The sequence below is a fragment of the Pantherophis guttatus genome, chromosome 2 (genome assembly GCF_059756535.1).
Source record: "Pantherophis guttatus breed Tessera chromosome 2, ASM5975653v1, whole genome shotgun sequence".
NCBI lineage: Eukaryota > Metazoa > Chordata > Lepidosauria > Squamata > Colubridae > Pantherophis > Pantherophis guttatus.
In genome coordinates, this window is record NC_142064.1 from 227,528,322 (window position 1) to 227,544,856 (window position 16,535).

General features: G+C 38.9%; 1 protein-coding gene and 1 long non-coding RNA gene across 2 annotated transcripts in view; both read right to left on the minus strand.

Annotated features, from left to right (window-relative positions):
- Window positions 1–16,535, minus strand: part of GRIP2 (glutamate receptor interacting protein 2) — a 507,637-nt gene that overhangs the window by 487,549 nt on the left and 3,553 nt on the right. The window lies entirely within an intron of this gene.
- LOC117673887 (uncharacterized) lies at window positions 7,238–15,532 on the minus strand. Its single transcript, XR_004593600.2, has 3 exons — window positions 15,482–15,532; window positions 14,541–14,628; window positions 7,238–7,748 (listed from the first exon to the last, which is right to left on the minus strand). It is a non-coding gene; the product is annotated as an uncharacterized LOC117673887 (long non-coding RNA).

Genomic DNA, 16,535 nt, shown 5'->3' on the forward strand with positions numbered 1-16,535 from the left:
CATCTGCCCTTTGAGTTTTTTCTGTGTTTCTTCTTGTTGTTTTTCCAATTCATTCATTATTTTTAATTTTTATTATTATTTCTTTTATTTTGTTTACTTAATTTTTAAAATTAATATCCTATCTAATCCAGTCCAACATTGTCCCAGTTACGCTCCAGTCCTCTGCTTCATTTCTCTAGGGTCTCTGATAAACCAAGTCACCAATTTTACTTTTACCCAGGAAAAGGCCAGATCTAGGAATCTGGCCTTTTTCCTGGGTAATCAGGTAATCAGGGTAACCTTTCCTGATACCTGGGTAATCTGGGTAACCTGGGTAATCAGCCCTTACCTGATACAACTATTTATAAACTATAAACCAATTTTGTTACCATTTATGTATATGCTGAAAGCACATAACGTGTTTCCCTGAAAATAAGACCTGGTCTTATTTTTTTTTCCTCCAAAAGATGCATTAGGGCTTATTTTCAGAGAAACACGGTATTAGGGTGACCAGCTCAGCTGGGTGCCCCACCTGCCTGTTGCACACACGCATAAGAGGTGGCAAGTGCGTGGGGGCCAATGATGTCTGGCAGCAGCTGCAGCTCGTCATCCCCTTGATCAGGTCACTCTAGGGCTGCGTAGCCCGTGCAGCGCAGGTGAGTTGATTACCTGTCCAAGCAGCAGACAGAGGCGAACCATCCCACCATCTCTCAGCTTGCCCGCGGCCTCCACAGCACATCGGGATTGCCTGCCTTTCCCCCTGCACCTCTGCCTCCGTCTGCTGCCAGTGCCACCATGCGAAAAAGTGCCTCCCACAGTTGCACGCCTGCTCCAGCCCACCAACTCTCAGCTTTTCCGCAGCACGTCTGGATTGCATGCCTTCCTCCCACGCCTCTGCCTGCTGCTTGGGCAGGTAATCAACTCACCTGTGCTGCACGGACTGTGGCTACTGCCAGACACTGTCAGCCCCTGTGCCCTCACTGCCTCCAGTGCTGGCCATGCCACCACACACAGACATACAGACACACACACACACACACACACACACACACACACAGCTGATGACAACCTTATCTGGGGCTTATTATTGGGGTAGGGCTTATATTAGGAGCATGCTAAAAATCAGGCTAGGTCTTATTTTTGGGTTGGGTCTTATTTTCGGGGAAATACGGTATGTTTAATCATCTCATCATCTGATAGCTATTATGGTGAAGAAGGGTTAAAATTATAATTTGTAATTAGGTTTTATAAACTATTCCCATATTTTATTATATTTTAAATATTTTAGGTTATACGATGCAGGAGAGACATGAGTATATCTTCATGGACATTTTCATCCATTCTCCTGTTGCTCTTCTGTTAAATGGTGCTTCCTCAGTCACAGTACATTGCAGCTGCAGTACAATATAACTGGAGGATACCAGATTGGGGAAGATCCTGCTAGAGAGGGAGTCATTTCTGCTCCAGCAAAAATTAACTTGCTATTTCTTCAGATTCTGAAATGACATGTGCTTCAGAATGGATAAACCAATGAGCCTTGAGAAATAATTTTCAGGGAAGCTTGTCCAAACAGTGAAGGGGGGTGGGGGAAGGAGACCAGCTTTATATTTTCTTTTATGGATCTTTTAAAAAGCAACCTTATGTGTAACAATTAAATCAACTTTAATACAATTAACATTTATCACCTGGGGGGATGCAAGATCATACAGATTAGTTCACAGCAGAAACATAATTTTCCAGAAATTGTTTACAACTGGTTTACATGCTTGATGATAACATTCCTCCAGAAAAAGGAAAAAAAAGATTGGGCAATTGATGGATACTTTCCATAAAAATTTCCATAAGATAACATTGGAAACCAGCTTTCCAAAAGTAGATTATTTGTTATTTCTCTCACAAATGGACTGAGATATATTCATTCATCTGGCACCAGCTGTTTTCTATATCCTGAAAGACATGCTATGTTTCATGCACCTGCTCCTATTTTCCACTTTTGTTTCCTGTAATCCAGCTATGGCAGTCAAGAATTGGACAAGCTCTTCAAAATAAATTTTACTTTTCATGATCTGCAAACACACACATTTGTTCCATTTCATGTTTCCATTATTATATTGGGCCTTGAGGGCATTCAAACCAAGCCAGCTGACCCTTGATTTGATTATATGTAACCTATTGCCCCATAGACTGTCTCCATAAATACTAGAGCCTTTTAATATGAGGATTTAATGCCTCTGAGTCACAACGTGACAGCATGACAGGTATTCAACTTAATTTCTGGTAGGCTTTAGGGCTCCATCAGAGTCAGGCTAAGATTCCAAGTTTCCTAATCATGTACCCACACGATTTCAAGTGTTCAATGTAAAACCTTGAACACTTGAAAGACATTGTACAATCGAGTGAGAAGAGTCCTTGCAATGTGTGAAATAACCTACTTCTAGTGGCACGGGAAAGATATGGCTCACCGATGGAAGTGTTAAACCTTAAAAAGGGTTGGGCCTCCTGAGCATAGAAGAGCTAAGGATGGCAACTCTGGAGCAAAGCTTCAGTTGACCTGATGTCTCAGGTCAGCTCTGAGATGATACCAGCTTACCGAGAGGCAAGGGGGGAAAGAGCATTTTTAGAGCTTCATCTGGAACACTGGACTGTTAAGGGCAGCCTCTGCTGAAGACAACCATTCTTCAGCCTATTCTCCTGCTGTGTGCCTCTGGCTGTCTGCATCTGCTCTTGGCAATGGTGCTGGCAGCAGCGAGCATCTGAGGTGGCAAATGGAGTAGCAGAAACAGCAGCAAAGGGAAGCAGAGCAGCTCCCCCCCGCCCCTTTCCCCAGCTTCCTTCTCTCTTCAAAGCTAGATTTCACCCAGGCCTTAATTATTTAAAAGCCATTATAATACTGCTGTTTGTGGGTGTTTTATCAATGTCTGCGTTGCAAACCATACTGCACGACATGGTCCCTAGTAAATGCCAAAAAAAAAAAAAAAGGCTGTGTGAAAAGCAGCTGGGGCTGCAGCCAACAAGGAATAGAATAGAATAGAATAGAATAGAATAGAATAGAATAGAATAGAATAGAATAGAATAGAATAGAATAGAATAGAATAGATTAGATTAGATTAGATTGTGATTGGACACACAAGGAATTTGTCTTGGTACATATGCTCTCAGTGTACATAAAAAGAAAAGATACATTCATCAAGAATCATAAGGTACAACACTTAATAATAGTCATAGGGAACAAATAAGCAATCAAATCATATTAAGAAACAGTCTATATAAATCTTAAGGATACCAGCAACAAGGTTACAGTCATACAGTCATAAGTGGGAGGAGATGGGTGATAGGAACGATGAGAAGATTAATAGTAGTGCAGACTTAGTAAATAGTTTGACAGTGTTGAAGGAATTATTTGTTTAGCAGAGTGATGGCATTCGGGAAAAAACCGTTCTTGTGTCTGGTTGTTCTGGTGTGCAGTGCTCTATAGAGTCGTTTTGAGGGTAGGAGTTGAAATTGTCCAAGGTGCAAGGGAAGGGAATGAAAGTGCAAAGCTGACCAGAGAATGGCCATTTGTTTGCTGTCAAGGGCTCCAGTATGTTGGGGATGGAAGAGATTGCAAGGAAATGAGTCTTGGAATGACCCTCCCTGGCAACAGCTTGATTTCTACCCTGCAAATTGGTGGCATTCCCACCAATTGGAGAAGGCTAAGAAATGGCATTTCACATGATCCTGGCAAAAAAAATCCTTGTTTAGTGACTGCCTCATTTAGTGACCACTCAATTAGGATGGTGATGAAAAAGTAGCTTTGCAACCAATCCTCACTTTTACAACTTTTGCAGCTCTGTAAAGCAAAGGACAACTGAAGTAAGATCCTAAAATCTTGGTGCTTCACTTAGCAACTGCTTCGCTTAATGATTGAGTTGCCTCTAAATGAGGATTACTTATAATTGGAAAAATATAAACAAAATTGTTTTTCATAGACTATCATTCTAAATATGAATTCTTGCTAAAGGTAAAGAGAGGGAAGAGAATGAAAGGAATTAGAAGCATTGTTGTAATGTCTCTTTTTCTATGGAAATAAAATTGCCTTCTCTGTGAGTTATATGAATATGAACTGTGCATCCTGAAAAGGGATACTGGATAAAAGAGATATTTTACTATCTTCAAAAAGCATGCCACCCACCATAACCCATCAAACATTTGTCTAGGTCCTGGTATTTTTAATGTGTACACAGGGGTGAAATGCTCCCGATTCGGACCGGATCATCTGATCCAGTAGCGATGGTGGGTGGTGGTTCGGAGAACCAGTAGCAAAAATCCCTGCCACCACCACCCCCATGCCCAGCTGAGCCGTGCGATCATCAGAGGCTTTTTTTTATTATTTTTAAAAGCATTTTTTCTACAACCTCTATGGCCAAACAATGCTTTTAAAAGTAAAAAAAAGCCTCTGATGATCACACGGCTCAGCTGGGATCGTCAGACGCTTTTAAAAGCATTTTTTCTACAATCTCTTCGGCTGAAGAAGTTGTAGTAAAAATGCTTTTAAAAGCCTCTGACGATCCTAGCTGAGTTGCCTGATCATCAGAGGCTTTTAAAAGCATTTTTTTTACAACTTCTTCAGCTGAAGAGGTTGTAGAAAAAATGTTTTCAAAAGAAAAAAAGCCTCTGATGATCAGCCAACTCAGCTGGGATTGTCAGAGGCTTTTAAAAGAAAAAAAAGCTCTGACAATCAGGCAAATCAGCTGGGATCATCGGCCGAAGAGGTTATAGAAAAAATGGTTTTAAAAGTAAAAAAAAAAAAAGTTGATCACGCCCACCCAGTCAGATTACCCCCCACACCAAGCCACACCCACAGAACCGGTAATAACAAATTTTACATTTCTGTACAGCATGAGTGTCAAACTCAATTTCACTGAAGGCCGCATCAGGGTTGTGTTTGACCTGGGGGGGGGGGTGGCCAGGGGCATGGCCACGATGGGCATGGCAAGCTTGACATCACTCATCAAGGCTCCATTTTTGGGTGTGATGGCCTCCTGCAGCCCTCTGCCAGTGAAAATGGAGCTCAGGGAGGCCGTGTGTGCCCCACTGGCAAAGGTTTGCAGAAGGCTGTTGTGGCTGAAAACAGAGCCCGGACGGATCGCACGTGGCCTCCCCAAGCTCCATTTTCATTGGCAGAATACTGCAGGAGGCCGTCGCAGCTGAAAACGGAGCCCGGATGGTCCATGCATGGCCCTCCTGAGCTTCGTTTTTGCTGGCTGGCACAGGCACTGCGGGCTGGTCCTTCACTGTTTCCAGGGTGGGCCTGTGGGCCAGATCTAAGCACCTCGTGGGCCGCATCTGGCCCCTGGGCCTTGAGTTTGACACCCCTGGTGTATAGTATTACACATTAAATGAATACAAATTATGGTAAAGTCCCATTTTGGCATATAAAATAAAAACTTTAAGTGACAATGATAATATATTGTGTCAGTGAAGTTACTTGCAATTTTAATTGTAAGTGGCTTTCCCCCCAGGTGGTAGTAAGTCAGCATGAATTGAAAAAGGCTTGCCTAAGCTAGATTGATTGCTCTCCCCTCATGAGGCCCTGTTGCCCATCACTTCACAGAAGGAGGTTGCAGCAGTCAGAAGACCTTCAGAATTACCTGGGCTAATTCTTAAACCCCCTCTCAAGGAAGATGAAGCTGGTTCCCTCAGTGGTCAGTAAATGCTCTTTTACTTCATCGGACTTTCCTCGGGCATGGTTAGATCATTTTTGTCATTTGTAGCTCTCAGATTTGATTTTATTATGCCCACACTGCTGTATTTATTTTAATGGATGTTTTTCTTTAATGTGTGCTAGGATGTCTGCCAAGCGGAAGGTGAGATTCCTAGACTTATGAAATAAAATAAATATCTGGCTTCGGTGCTTTCCTAGATGTGAGGCATCATAAAATGTTTCGCTTTCTAGTAACTTTTCCTCTTCTTATGGGCAGAAAAAGAAGAGCAGCCTGCTTAGAATGAGAATTCAACTACAAGAAGCAAAGGAAGTAAAAGAAGAGCCTTTTCCAGCATTATTTCACATGATCCTGGCAAGAAAGTTTAATAGTGCATCTGGCCCAGTATTACCTATCCTAAAAGTACCTGGCCAAATCCCTAAGGTTAATGCAAAGCTTTTGGATGAAAACCTCATATCCTTAAATCCAAATTTAAGGATACCCAGGCTTCATTAAGCTATTTTGGGATTCTACCACCTTTCCCCTGTCAAAGCATTTTCCCTAAAAGTTTTTCATTTTTCTACAAAGCTTTAGATTCTTCCAAGACTGGGATTACAATATTGCCTTCCATGAAGGGATGGTACTGATTTGTCTTCATAAGGATCCATACTCTGGGAATCATATTTTCTATTTATCTTTACAATGTAGTATTATCTGGCCATTGGAATCTCAGCAACCCATAATTCTAAACCTCTAAACCTCCAAAACAATGTGCTGCTTCAGCACTGTAATTAAATTTGATATATTCACACACACACACACACACACACACACACACACACACACACACACCCCTTCAGCCTCAGGCTCTGAAACATTAGTATTTGAAAGAGCATGATTTTGCTTGTGTATATATGTGTGTATACACACAGAGAGAAAGCACATAGGTATATTCCAATACAGTTTTCTTTTATCATCATTCGCCTTCCATCAACTGCTACTGATACTGCATTACTGGTTGTAAAAGCCACTGTCTTTCATCCTTTTTCAGTGGGAAGATTTTTAGATTTTTCATTCTTTTTGATGAAGCAAATACAAGCTGTAAGTCTAAGTTACGTATGAAAGCTAATATACGTGTCCCAGGATAATGTTGCAGGATCCAATCTGGGTCGGTCACTGGGAACAGAAGTTTTGCTTTCCGAGATTTTGGATTCATTCTGGAGGCCATCTTCAAGGAACTTCTCTCTGGCTAGAGAGAAGTTCCTTGAAGATGGGCTCCAGCACAAGTCCAAAAGCTCAGAAGACTAAACCTCTGGTCCCAGTGACCAATCCAAATTGGATCCTTTAAGTTATAGAGGATAGATGCTTTCATACACACTATTTGAAATTAAACTTTCAACTGACCTTATGAGGCATATATCTCCCCAGAGACCTTATTGTTACGTATTAAACTCAACTTTCTTTGACTTTTCCAGAGGGATTTATATTACAAATTCGACATCCAGGCACATATTTTTTGACTTACCAAAACATGTGTTAATGCAACTTTAAATATCACTGAAATACATGTGTTTAGATTCCAAAACTTTATTGAATTTTGTATAAAATACAAAAAAACTGAAGGAAAAAAAAATTTAAAATAAAGAGGCAAGAGGGTAAGAAAAATAATTAGGAAACAAAAAGGGAAAAAAGTTACAGAAAAAATAATGTCCAACTTTTTTCACTACAGATAAAAAGCTACAAACCAATAACCCTTTGAACTGGAATAAATCATAACTAATAGTACTTCTATCATTACAAACAATATCTAACCATCAAAACCCAATGTTATAATTTCATTTCTTTCAGTTTCAATAAAAAAATCCAATAGTAGCTTCCAAATCAAAATGAAGCTAGACAAAGTCTTTTCTTTAATCAAAACAGTCAATTTCACCATCTCTGCCAACTCCATTAAGTTCACCATCCATTCTTCCATTGTGGGTATATGTGAGTCCTTCCATCTCAGCAAATAGAGAAGTCTTGTGTTTGTTGTTATATTAAAGGACAAAGTTCCATGGATCTGTTTTCAAATCTGTTTTTCCATCAAACCTAAAAGAAAAGCCTCTGGCTTCAGCTGTATACTCAGTTTAAGAATTCTCTGAGTTAAAATACACATTGTGATTCCAGTAAATCTCAGCTTTCTGACATTTCTACCAGAGGTGATATAAAGTGCTTTCAGATTGTTTACATTAATATGTTAATGAAATGGTTCCCTAAAAGTTTCTGGCACTTTTAGAAGATAAGTCAGCAGAATATGTTTTTTTTTTAATGTTTCATTCTTGTGAACTTTCAATAAGTGATATACATTAAAGAAAGCAATTCAGAAGGTTCTTAATGTATTGAAATTTGGTTAACTGTAAGTGGTTCTGTTGCAGGAAAAATCCCACAGCTGACAAACTCTTAAGTAAACTCTAAACGTAATAGACTCCCCAGAACTAATCAATTCTTCTGGGCCCATCCTGGATCCACCTGGGAACTCAAGTGTGTTATCCTTCTTAAAGGAAGATCAATGAACTTTAGTACTCTATGGGAAAATACCACTTTCTTAACTGCTTTTAATGAATAATAATTTGACTTGGATTTTATTTTTCTTCTGAAGAAGGGCAGATATTTAAGTGAAATGATTATAGGGAGATGAAGGGCCCTCATTGTTGTGGCCCGCAGGCAGCCAGTGGAGCTGGCAGCAGAGTCAGACAGTGAGAGATTGGGGAGGAACATGGGCCAGTCCTGGGGGCTGGGGAAAGTTCAGACGAGGGCTCTGCATCAGAGGCTGAGAGGGAGATAGACAGCAGTGAGGCAGAGGAATAGCTGGAGCCTATTCTCAGTGTGCGCATCTGCAGAGCTGCCAGAAGACAAGAACAACTCAGAAAGCAGGGTTGACTTGGGAGTAAAGCCACACCTTGGAGATGATTGGCCCCTCCCATAGGAAACAAAAGAGGAGAGAATGGGGAGGGGGCTTTTGCAGGAAACAATTCATTCGTTCGGTAGTTTCAAGAGTGGAAAGTTCTGTTCATGACTCTAAGAGACTCTGTGCCAAGTTTTGCCTTACTCTGTGTTTGGAAACAAGTTACGTGGCAGCTTGCCAAATGAGATAAAGTGTGTTGATAAATATTCCTTTGAAAAACTGTTTGGACAAACCTTGCTGACTGTGAATGAAAGTAATTCACAGTCGTGTAAATAAAAGAGGTTTTGCCATGGCCAATTCCTGCTTCCTGCTTTTTAAGAGAGCCTAGGTCAGAATACTGATCTCTAGATGTCTGCAGTCCCACTGGTTCCCATTTCCCTTAGTTCCCAAGGAAGTCCCAAGGAGACTTTCTTTCTGATTGGGAAGTAGATGCTGCCCAGAAAACTTCAGGGTGACTGAGACAGGCTCTGAAGAAAAAAAGCCAATAGAAACAGAACCCATAAGCCACTTCACCATAATAAAGATTTTTTAAAAAGTAATTTAAAGGCAGTTGCTGGCATAATTTGATCTGAAATATTTCCAAAATGAATTTTAAAAGAACCGTTCAAAATCAAGTCCTCTTTTGATTGAGTTTGAATTCTGGAGATTTCACGGAAATATCCATAGGATACTCTTCATATCTTTTTTTAAATCCCATTTTATCCCTGATATTTCCTGGTGGTCTCCCATCTAAGTCTTAACCGCCTTCCTTAGTTTTTCAAGACCAACTAATATTGGCTAAGCACTTTGTCTAATTAATATTCATTCTTTGGTTGATGTGGAAGTTGTCTGATATCACCTGAATTTTTCTTCTATTGGTAAGATGAACTGGGGAAAAAAACCATTCTCATAATTAAAACATTTAATTAGTACCTACCACCATTGTCCAAAGGACAGTATCATAAGCCAAATAAACATAAGAATTTCCAGTGTCTTCAGTCAAAAGTATATCAAGGTTTGTACAAGTTTCAAACTGAAATAAAAAACCTCAAATACTTTGAAGCCCTGCACAAAATGTATATTATTAAAGGATAATTTCTGCCAATATGAGACATTTTCCTGTAGCTTTTAAGGGGCAGTTAATTTCTTCATCATAACATTGTTTTTTCTTGCCAGCTGCAAGAAAGCTACTGAGTTGTCAGAGATCTCTAATAGTTTCTCATTATTATATGAATATAATCATATTCTGATTCATAAAAAGTATTTGAACTTCAGACATTGTTTCTGGTGTCTATCAGCTTGCCTAGTGAAGAGAGAATGCAGAATACCTGGAATGAACTGCATCAAGGAGCTGAAAGAATTCCTGAAGAAAGGCTGCAATTTAAGCCCTGTCATTGGAATTATTGATATTTGCTGAAATCAAACACAGTTCTGGCTATTGATCCAAATTTGATAATTGCAGGCTGCCCAAAACTTATAATGTTAATAAAGGAAAAATAATGGGTGAAATGGGAATCTGTATAAAACCTACAATTTGAAGATGTCTATCCATCCATCCATCCATCCATCCATCCATCCATCCCCAGCTGGAACATGAAATATGGGGGAAATGAAACAAGTTTAATTCTTTTGCAAGCACAAAAATATCATTTTTCTTGAACTATGGAAGTTTTATTCCCTTCCAAAAAATTCCAATTACAGGGCTTTTTCCTTCAATCTTAGGCTCAGTCTAGGGCTTTATGTGGCCCCCAGACCTCCTCTAAAATACATCACTAAATCTTGAACCTTAACTTAATAAAAGATAAAGTTTATTAAACACATGGAAAATAACCTTATTCACACAATTTAATTAACATAAATTAAAAGTGGTCAGAAATGCTCTTCCACTTTTGTTTACACAGTTTGCAACAACTATAGCAAGATCAGGCTTCTTCCTGGAGTAAATATGGAAAGAAGCAATGTTGCAGAATCACATGGACATTTTCCAAAGCACCAGGGAAGAAGCCTCTTGGCAACAAACATGATGTTACTATAATAAATATAAAGTAACATTTATTTATTTAGCCACCCAAATCACTCACTGTAATTCCGGGTGACTTACAAAAATAAAAACCCAATATAAAGCTCAATAACCCCCTCCCTACCCCCTACAACAAGGAAGGTAGTTAGGTAGGTAGGTAGGTAGGTAGGTAGGTAGGTAGGTAGGTAGGTAGGTAGGTGGGTGGGTGGGTGGGTGGGTGGGTGGATGGATAGACAGACAGGCAGGCAGGCAGGCAGGCAGACAGGCAGATATAGATACAGACAGACAGACAGAGTACATCTGTGTGTGTGAAATCCTGACTACCAAGAGATCAGAGATCCAATTAGCCCCACAGTTCCACTTGCACCCCGTTTTCTTTATATTTTAATGAAATGTAGGGAAAACCCTTCAGAATCTGATTTGTTTTTGCTGTCCTATCATTTTAATGAATGAACATTCCAGCTTTGACTTTTAAGCCATTGTTATTCTACACCACAAAGTGAATATGTAACTGAAGGTCAGGTTCTCCATTTTAACACTTTGTTCAAACAGCAGTGGCCTGTATAATTAGAATTGACAACGAACAGTAGCCTGAACATTCTTAACCGTTCTGTGAATGATTCTTTCTCAGACAAACCAATACTGAAATGAGGGACTGGAATTTTAAAAAATCCCTACTCAAGGCTTCAGTCTGAACATGTAAGGGCTCAAAAATGGTATAGCAGGCCTAAGGCATCTGGTGTTCCCCTACATGTAAACTGTACCCCTTCCATACCTGATTCGCTCATGCTTTATTTATGAGTTTTGTATTAAGGTCTACTTTTTTAAAAAAATCAGGCCCCACATAAACTTCCTCCAGGGAAAAGGAATTGTCAACCATATTTGCCCTGCCCATCCTATACTCAACATATGTACCCAAACCCATTAGGGAATCACTGATTTCCAAAGTAATTGGGATACAGTTCCATGGGCAAATATATTGGAACTGCATCTTATTACTATGTATGAGCCAATCCTATCCAACATCTTTTGGCTTCTCCTCATCCACAAATTGCATTCAGTAAGCAAAAACACAAAAGAGCCCCCAAGATTGGAGAGATCCTGTTATTCAATCAAAAGAAACTTGTCTTTATAAATGTTCTCCATATAACCCTTGTGTTGAGATATGGTACAATTTATTTGATTCAGTTAATTAATGGATTGGCTGGTTAAAAGCAAGCCAGCTAATTATTGGCTGGCATGCTAATAGTAATGTGCTACTTTATAACACCCAGGTGAGCCTTCAGGGTAAGCGATAAAAAGAAGTCATTAAAGTCCCTGAATGAATAAGCAGCTGATCAACCAAACCAGTTAAACCCAAATACTAGAATTTAAATTGTATACAGAATTTAAGATGTATACAGATGTATTTATTACAACTACAATTTTCATGTAATATCTACACAAACAGGGTAGAAACTACCTGTGTCATAAATACGTAAATAATATAGAATTTGCCCTGAATTTGGCAGAATCCTAAATCTAGGCCTTATTCTGACATATTCCGAAGACAGAAGAAATGAAGCAGAATTGTAGAAAACCTGAAGAAGGACTAAAGGGTATTTACTCTTTTACATTTCGAAAGACACAATGACTCACAGTACCTACAAAATTTGATACATTTGTGCCCAGGACTTCTGCAGAAAGAAAACTCCAGAAAGGGACATGGAGGGAGAAAAGAGGATCAGTACTGTGATTGACTACACTAATTTTTAATTGCATAATTTAATTATTGAATTATTTTATTCAATATTTTGGCAGGATGTGTAAAATTGCAAAACTGTTCCAAAGTTCAGTATGTGTATGTATGTATATGTGTATGTATGTGTATGTGCATGTGTGTGTGTGTATGGAGAGAGATAGAGATAGAGAGATGCAAGTGCCTCCTCTTCACTGGAATACTGGATTTTATATCGTTTTCCCAAACAATTATATAAATACATTATGTATTTATTTATGTTGCTCATTTATATACTTCACATAAAGCCAGCCCTTAGCAACTATTTCAATAAATAACAATCAGAACTCTGAAGAGAAACTCTGAGACAAAAAGAACAGCATCATAAAACAAGACAAAATCATAAAATATACAATATCACAGCATCAAACAATAAGTAATCAAAGAACCACCCAGAACACATGGCATCAACACTAGAAATCTGGCAGCAGATTAAATCATTGCTTCTATGTTAAAAAGCTATGAAACAAAATGGATTTTTGGACTCTTCTTAAAACACACAATGAAAAAAGGAACTGAACTGTTTCAAGGAGGGAAAAGGCATTAGTAATACAGTAGCTGTTTCTAGGCAAGTTTCCTTCCTGGTACACAAAATTGCTTCCTTCCTTCCCTCGTCCCTCCCTTCGTTTGTATGACTGTCCATCTCAATAAGTGTCTCTGACCAGTGAATAAAATTAAAATAAATTCTGTAATTCAACTATATAGACAGATATAGACAGGCTTGGGAGTCAGCAGTCAATTCTAGTCAGCCCACAAGGCATTATCCAAAGGTTCAGTGCACCATCAAACAGATTTTGGAATTCTACCAGATTCAGATGATGTAGGAATAGGCCTTCAAAACTGGCCACTGCCACTATAAGGAAGGGATGAAACCAAACACTGCAAAGGCCAGATGGTGAGATATCCATGACAAAGGAATCACTTCTGTCTCCCCACAACCAAAGATCATCATTATCATTGCCAAAGACCTGGTCTACAGGATAGCCCACTGGATAAGTGAGGGTAAATGTCTGAGACAGGTCCAAGGTGTTGTGGTTGTCATGCATTCCTGACCAGTTCTGAAAGATTGTATTGTCTTTCAGATCAGATCAGGAACTAAGACTGCATGAATAAAATAGATTGTAAACTAAAACTTTCAAGACTCACAATACAACCTCCAATATCATTCAAGACAGAGAAAAACTGTTTGGTAGTCGCTCATGGTACACCAGCTCATAGAACACCAGCAGAATTCCCAGCTTATCTTGCTTTCTCAGCTCTAGTCAAGCACACACTAAATTCTTGGCCTTTCACATTTTGGACCAGGAAAGGAGACCTAGGTTATATCACCCATATTTCAGATCTCTATTACACAAACCACTCTACCTTACTACTGGGAATCAAATCACCCAGAAGATGGTTCTTAGTAATTACCCAGAATTCAACAGGAGAAAAGAGAAAACGCAAGAGTGTTTCCATTAAGTTGGAAACAAAGCACCATAGAGGGATAGGCAAACTCTCTGACCCTTAATTTCGGATGCTGTTGCCCCTCCCATATAAAGCAAACAGGAAATAGGACTAGATGATCTAATTCTACTTTATTGCAAGGCTACATTAATAGAATCTTGCCAAACTGGAAGTACAAACTTCCTGCCCACCAATTTTAACTGCCTGGTCCATTAAGGGCAGGTCTTTTATCAGTTTCTTTCTGTGACTATTAAGTGATTGCAGAATCCTGCCCCTCTTATCTTATTATTTCCTAGGCAACATCTCTCCTTCTCTTTCCTCAAGATCATTAATATATTCCATTACATATATTTGTCCCATTATGATACCCCCTCCCTAGCTCAGTACTTCCTAATAGCCTATCCCTCCTTCAGAATGTACCTTCCATGCAATCAAAGAAACTATTGCCCTGAATATACTACCCTCTTTCACCTATAGCAGGGGTGTCAAACTCGTGGCATCATGTTGATGTCACGTAAAGTATTGCGACTCCCCCCCCTTCATTAAACCAGGGGTGGGCATGGCCAGCACATGATGCATCCAGCCCATGGGCTGCGAGTTTGACACCCTTGACCTATAGCCTTCATAGCCAGCAGAGCAAATCCCAACAATGTCACATTCTAATTAGTATGTTAAATGCCTCCCAAAATTACAGTGAATAATAATTCCTCTAACATTAATTCATCAAGCTCTTTCCTCTTCTTTTTTTTTTTTCTTCCTCACTTACTCCTCCATGTCCATCTGGCCACCAACTTCAGGTTTTCTAGGAAAATTTCAAAAAGATATTATGATTCATTACAGCATAGCCTGGCTAAGGCTCCTGGCAAAATCCTAAACAGTGCTGTCACTCAGATGCCATTTTTATTGTTTTTATTATTTTACTGTTTTTATTTTTTAAAGAAACGTTAAATATTTATAATCTACCCAAAAACTTCGCTTAATGATCAGATTGGATTTATCATAACCATAATCTAATAAAGCTTTCAGTTTACCCTATAATGATTATGTGGCTACAAGGCAACATAGTATATGATATTCTTTATTTATAATGCTTTGTCCAAATATTGCATTTATTACTCATGTAATTCCTTCGTGTAGACATGATAAAGTGAGAAATGCTTTTCATACTCTGTAGTAAAAATGGTATAGTATGATATTTTAGGAGCTCTGTGTATGTGGACGCATGCATGTGCTTGTGTACACACACCTTCAAATCAGGTTGTCCTTGCCTCCTTCCTAGGGCTGAGAGAGAGTAACTGGCCCAAGGTTGCCCAACTGACTTCATGTCTAAGGCAGGATTACAACCCACAATCTCTAACCACTACTTCAAACTGGCACTCAGCCATGGAAACATAGTGTGACAATGGGTCAATTACACTCTTAGACCAACCTACTTCACAGAGTTGTCTCTGCTAGTGTAAAGTAAAGGATGATTCCAATGTATATTGTCTTGAGCTCTTGGAGATATCTAACACAAAATAAATAGAACCTGTAGCCAGTCAATGAAGCTGAATGTGGGGAATTCATGAAAAACCAAAGGAATTATTCCTTCATGCAGTAGAACTATATATAGGAACAACAGTACTGACACTCCAAGATATATTGACGGTTACTACCTTAGATATTTTTTGAATGAGATTGATTCCAGTAGTCAAATGTCTGAGGACACTGCTGTTCTCTTTCATAACCTTCTTGTGAACTTCCCAAGAGGCATTTGTTGCCCACTGAGGAAAAGTGAGGCTGAATTAAAAAGAACTTTGCTTTGATTCAGCATGGCTCTACTTATGTTAACTAACATGGTTACGATCCCTACAAAATGTTAACAAGACTGAATCTTCCTTCAACCCAAGTTTTCTAGTAAATCTGCAGTACTATTTTAATTTGCAGCAACTGCTCACATGTAAAATTCCTTTTACATAAAATTCCTGTTACATAAAAATAAATAAACATAAGATGTAAATAAAGAAATGTATAAATAACAGGAGCGGGCATTGGGAATAACTGGGATCCAATTCATAGAGTATTCTTTAATACTAGAATTAGTTTTTTTTTAATAAAAAAAACTTTAAGTGATAAGCAATTTTCTGTCAGAACCAAGCATGAAACCTGCTTTATAAGCACTTAATTCATCTGAAATTCTCTCATTATAATCTGACCTCTTAATGTATGACATGGTTTGTACTTTTAAAAAAATCAAGTAGGTTCTGCACCTTATTAAAGATTGAATAGCACTGTTTCATCTTACAACTCAAAACAATCTCAAGGCTTCACTGGCTCAGACTTCCAATTCGGCCCACATATCTCACAGTCAGTCTAATGATGCAGCCAATGAAATTCCACTGTATACTCCTACATCTGTTTCCTAGGTAACCATCACAGAGCAATATAAACTGGAGAAGCACAGCAGAAGGAAAGGCACAATGCAGCACCAATCCTAGCCTGTGCCATCTCTACCTTTGAGCACTCTGGCACACTTCTTTTCCAGCTGATTCATGCAGAGAAAGTTATTCACAAACTTAAGAAATTGCTCTCCTCTTTTTTTCCCCCTTTTAAAGGGAGGAATATATACATATATGTATATACATATATATACAAAATATACATTTCCTTTCTTTCTTTTTCTGAAGTGAAATAATCGCAGGGATGTCCTAAATGTTTGGTTGGAAAAGG